The sequence below is a fragment of the Triticum aestivum genome, chromosome 3B (genome assembly GCF_018294505.1).
Source record: "Triticum aestivum cultivar Chinese Spring chromosome 3B, IWGSC CS RefSeq v2.1, whole genome shotgun sequence".
In the NCBI taxonomy this organism is placed as follows: Eukaryota; Viridiplantae; Streptophyta; class Magnoliopsida; order Poales; family Poaceae; genus Triticum; species Triticum aestivum.
Genome location: NC_057801.1, coordinates 51,040,644 through 51,046,806, shown reverse-complemented (window position 1 = coordinate 51,046,806; position 6,163 = coordinate 51,040,644).

Sequence of the window (6,163 nt, the reverse complement as noted above, 5' to 3'; positions counted from 1 at the left end):
TCGCAGTGTCCGAGCCGAACCTGCGAGGCAGCACCACGATACTGCCCGTTGATCTTGCTACGCACGAGTACAACGAGAGGTAGGCAGTGAAAAAAACATGTCCCTACAGTAAAATATCGCCTGCCTAAAAAATCCACTATTAGAGTCATACATCACCCTGCAAGAAAAAAAAGAGAGTCATATATCACGCTATAATGTGAGCATGCTATTAGCAACGCTATAGTGTGCCTTTTTTTAGTGAAGGTACCTAGACTATTTGCACATGAATTTTCTTTTAAAACTTGGTCAAATATAGACATGTTTAACTTTTAGAAAACAAAATATGCACTACAATTTAAAACGGAAGGAGTAGTTTTCTAGTTGGATCATTCTCCGCTGTAACCTTAAAGGAGAGCTGAGTACTCGGCACCACAGCCCTCCCTCTGTGCACATGCCTTTCGAACGAGAAAATTACACATGTAGTCCTTGAACTTTTTTTAACACAGTACAGACGCAAGCGTTCATACATACGCGTATACACTCACCCCTATAAACACACACACGCACATCCTATCCCTATTAGCACCCTCGAGAAACTGAGTCGGCATATTATCTTGAGATTTACGAAATCACCATAGGCGCCTCGTCGTCGACGGGAACATCTCCTCCCGCTGAAAGTCCGTTGCCGGAAATCCTGAAATAAATCCGGGAATAATGCGAGCACCAGGACTTGAACCCTGGTGGGCTGGGATACCACTATCCCTCTAACCATCCAACCACATGTTGGTTCATCGTATTCCTCGAACTCGATGGTGTGTAAGAGAAAGGTCCCGCAACTTGAGAATCGTTCCAATACGGTACTTACACATATCAATATGTTACATATATGGTCCTGGATATGGTCTTGCTAACGTCTGAACGCTGCCGTGCCACCGCGTGGCATTGCTGTTTTGCGAAATGGTCCCTGGTTAGTTTGGGAATCGACCCGCGCTCCACACCTCCTCGTCGTCAACGTTAAAAGGGGGAAATCCCGCCGTCTCCCTTCTCTGCTCCCCCAGCTTTCCCAAATCCCTAACCCTAGCGACGATGGAGATCACTCTGACACTCGCGGAGACGCGGGCTCAGGTGGCGGAGGGCGATGCTGAGAAGCTCGCCAAGATCAGCGAGATTTTTAGCTGGTTTCCTAACCTGGCGATGCTCTACGAGGAAATGGTGGGGATTGCGCTTCCTGCCACGAAGAATGAGAGGGTGCGGATGATCTGTAACACCCCGGTAGTTAGGCTACAGTAAGCACACACTAATGGTGCCATGTCATCGCGATTAACTTTTTAAAACTTCACTTCAATCCAAACAGATTTCAAATTCAAATTTAAAAAATAAAGTCAAATTATTATTTCTTCAAACGGTAATACAAATTGTTCGGTGGGTTGCAAAATTTCACTAACTAATTGTCAGGAAGGAACCAATATTATTTGAAATATTAATTTTCTCCTAACCCATTTAAAACAATGCCTAGAACAACCCCATTAATCTAGTTTCATCTATATAAATTTAAATGTAATTAGCTTGCCTCAAAACCTTTTTCTGCCAGTGCTAAAAATTGCAAAGTATTTATGTGGCACAACTCCTTATTTTACAAAAGAATTCTTTTGGCTAAATATTTTGTAAAACAAAAAAAAGAATTAAGTAAATAAAAAGAAAGAATAGAAGTAAGAAGGAGAGAGGGAGCCCAGCAACCAGACCAGTTGGGCCAAGGCCCACCTAATCCCTCTAACCCTACCTAGCCCGCACCCAACCATCTGCCCCATCTCTCCCTCGTTTCCTGATTCTTGAAAAAAATCTCTCCCTCGTTTCCTCATCCGACGGCACACACGACAAACACACACGCAGACGTGCAGAGGAGGAACGCCCCTATTCGATCTCGTCCTCCTGGCGCGCCCATGCCCGAGAACCGCCACCGCTCCGCTGGGCCCGCCGCCCCTCCTGACCGGCGCTAGCAACACAGACTGAAGGGCAACCTTTGACTAATTAAACTAAGCCAATTAGTCTAAATAACCTGTGACACTGACTGGTGGGACCCCCTTCTAGTCAATTAACTTAACTAAAGTTTTAATTAAATATGTACCTATGATAGGTGGGCCTATCTGCTAACTAAAGCTATTTAAATGAGTAATTAACCCTGTTTAAAAATGTGTGACTGACAGGTGTTCCCCACCTGCTAGTTTGACAAGTCAAACGTTGACCTAGTCAATGCTGACTGCATTGTTGACTAGGCAGCCTTGGCTCACTGTCAGCCTCAGTGGCTACCCCACTGATATGTGACAAAAGTATTTACTGTGCATATTTCATTTTAAATATATTCCAAAAATTCAAATAAAATTTGAAAATTAATAGAAAAACAAACCGTTACTCGGAGCGAAATAATTTATATATGAAAAACATTCAAAAAATGAGACGAATTTGTTGGTGCCCTACATGTAGCTGTCACATGCCTCTAACACTGCAAACACGGAAGTGTCCCCTCTCTTTCATCTGTCTGGAAATTGCCTAACGTTGGGGAAACACCTTCGGATGTTTTCCCTCTTCGTCTGCGACGTGTAGTACCACGTTAGAACACCACTAGCCTTGCATATTGTCGTGTCATGCATAGTGTTGCACTTGATTGCTTTATATTCATTGTTTCTTCCCCCTCTTCTCTCTGGTAGACACCAAGACCGACGCTGCTGCCGGGTACGACTACACCTCTGACTTCCAGCCACTTGCCGCAGAGCTTCCAGGCAAGCAAACCCCCCTTGATCATTCCTATATCGCCCAGTTTCTTCTCTCTCATGCTTGCATTACATTTTGCTACTGTTGTTCGCTTGTACCTATTCTGATGCATAGCCTAATTTTGTAACCTGCAATTGTTACCTTACCTGCTTATCCTAAACTGCTTAATACAGGTTGGTTAGTGATCCACTAGTGACCCCTCACCTTGTCCCAATTGCCCCCGCTTGATAACCAATGACTCCATCAACGTGATCGGCGTCCAGAGCCCGACACATCACATCACCCCCCTTAGCTGGACTAATATGCAGAGCTACTATCTAGTGTCGAGGGTGATACCTCGTATAGCACTTCAGATGTTGACTCTATAGTGTAGCTAATCGGTCGTGGTCTTCGAGGGTGATACCTCCTTCACCATGTCTTGATTAGAGGGTGGAGTTGTCCTTCGAAGAATTGTTTAAAGAACTAAAAAGTAGTAACAACATGTCTTGTTCAAGTGCTAAATCAGCATTGCAATGCGCTGATGTATGGCATCCGTCCATGCTGATTATTGGAACCTTTGATAATTAGGAGATGCATGCATCACCTATGATAATTAATATATGTCTGGTACAACATTTGTCCATGTGTTGTAATTAATTTTTACAAAGTCACGTAAGTCAATGTGTGTAGCACAATAAAACGGAAGAAGCTTAACTAAGGGGTCCATCAACAAGGGTCCCAAGGCGATGTCAGTCGAAGGGGTTAAAAATCCATCAAAAAGGGCCCCAATGCAATCAGAGAAAAGAATAGTCCCATAGCAACGCACAAGCATTCTACTAGTAAAAAGAAAAGAGTGATTTTGATTCCTTCCTATTCCATCTTGCGTTGACGCAGCGACTCCCATGCTGCCGACGCTTCCTCTCATCGTGACTGCGTGTCGATGTTCCTTTTCCCTTTCTTTTGGATTCTAATTTCCGTCCTACTTCTGATCGTCAGCCGCTCGCCGCCGATTTCAATTCTCTGGGCCCCCGTCGTATACCTGCTTTGCTTTCCGTCCATCACCGATTCTATTCGACCGTCCGAGGTATATCATATATTCATATAATCATATTGTGATACCCTGGGTTCATAGCCTGCATGGCGGCACTGTTCAACAATTAATGCAATTTGTATTGTGTCTTATCTTGTCCTCCGGAAAACAATATGCATCTGGTAGCGACAAAAGGAATAGGAAGAAAATACAAGGTACAACAAATATTTTGAGAAGTACAAAGATGAGGAGTTTTCTGCTAGTTTGATAATTGCCAATGGTATTTACAACTCAAATGAGTATAGAGCCATTGTTTTTAGTAAAACGTCGTGCTACGAGGATGAAACAATTTGATGAAAGTGATTGCCAACAAGAAATTCTAGACGATGAGAAGACCTTCCAAGTTAAATAGTTTTTTCTTGGGTTGAAATGGCGATTCACTTCTTTCAAAGATACATAAAATGACGCTATCTAGAGATATATTCGGATTTTTATTGAGCTTAGGCAATCGGAAGTCACTGAATGATAATAAACTTTAAGAGCGTAGCACAAAATTTGCAGAAACTTTCTCTCTCGATGGTTCATGTGATGTTCAGGTATATGATCTTATTTCTGAATTGAAGATTATGAGATACACGGTAATCTTTGCTATGGAGATTTTCGAGCATGTCGACAAAAGTTGATTATTTTCCTAATATCTCCATTGCTTATCATATCTCATTTACTGTGCTTGTGACTATCATAGTGGCCAAGAGAAGTGTTTCAGTGTTGAAATTATTGAACTATCTGAGGTCAACAATGACACGAGAGAGGTTAAATGGTTTGATAACATTATTGCATCGAGAGGAAATTATTGGATGAGATTAACATCAACCATATCATAAGTGACTTTGCGTGGAGGAATGTTAGATGAAATTTTCAAGGTAATAATTATAAAATTATTTGATATGCATTTTGGTTTTGGGTGCTGCATTGTTATAGATGATATTTCGTATGTGTGTATATTGATTGTTACTGTTATGATGTCTCTCTTAGGCGTCCGAGTTTAATTCTCGCCTCGGGCCCCCAAAATCTTAGGACCGGCCGTGCATGTGAAGTTGTAAACTGATGCTCGTTGCTGGCGGCGGTGTGTGTTGGAAGAAATAGATCATGGGTGGCAACTGGCGTGGGTGTATCGATTGTGAGCTGTGCAGGTGGGCCAGTGGTTTGTAGTAAGATTGGTGGTAGTAAAAAAAAAGGATTTGTCGGAGGGTAGGCATTTTTTTTATGCGAGCGGGTTGGAGGGTAGACTTAAGTCTGTTGAACCTGTTAATATCTGAGACCTGTTAAGAAGCCCTTTGTCACCGGCCATGTTTGGGTGACGAGAATAAACCTGTCGTGGTGTTTTTCAACTCTCATTTCAATACCAAACTAAACATGACATTTCAACACATTTTCCTGCTAAATCTTTCAAAAAGAAGCTATTTTTTAGAATAATACATATTTTTTATTAAATTTCAGAAATATTACGCCGCAATTATATTTTTCAAAAATAATACTCAGTCGGCCTACTGTTGGCCGATTGGATCCAGTCAGCTTGTTGCTGGCCGATTGGACGGGCCGACTGGATCAAGCCGGCCCACTGCTGGCCGATTGGCGCCCAGTTTGCTTCCTCTAGGCCGACCGGTGCATGCACTCATTTATCTTTGGAATGAGTATTTGAAAAATGTTGAAGAAGTATTTAAAAAAATGTTGATCATGCATATAAAAATGTTAGTCAAGCATTTGAAAAAAATGTTGAACAAGTATTTGAAAAATGTTGAAAAAATATTTAAAAACTGTTGAATAGGTATTTGAAAAATGTTAAAGAAGTATTTAAAAAAATTGATCATGTATATAAAAATGTTAAACAAGTATTTAGAAAAATGTTGATCATGTATATAAAAATGTTAAAGAAGTATTTTAAAAAATGTTGATCATGTATATAAAAATGTTGAACAAGTATTTGAGAAAATGTTAAACAAGTATTTTAAAAAATTGAAAAGTATTTGAAAAATGTTTAACATGTGTATAATATACATGACCAATATTTTTATATTGATCAACATTTTTATATACATGATCAACATTTTTACAAATACTTTTTCAACATTTTTATATACATGATCAATATTTTTTTCAAATACTTGTTTAGCCTTTTTTTCAAATAATTGTTTAAATTTTTTGCAATGCTAGATTAAAATTTTTTTATACATAATCAACATTTTTACAAATACTTTTTCAACATTTTTATATACGTGATCAATATTTTTTCAAATACTTGTTTCGCCTTTTTTCAAATAATAGTTTAATATTTTTTGCAAATGTTAGATTAACATTTTTTTATACATGATCATCATTTTTTAAAATACTTCTTCAACATTTTTC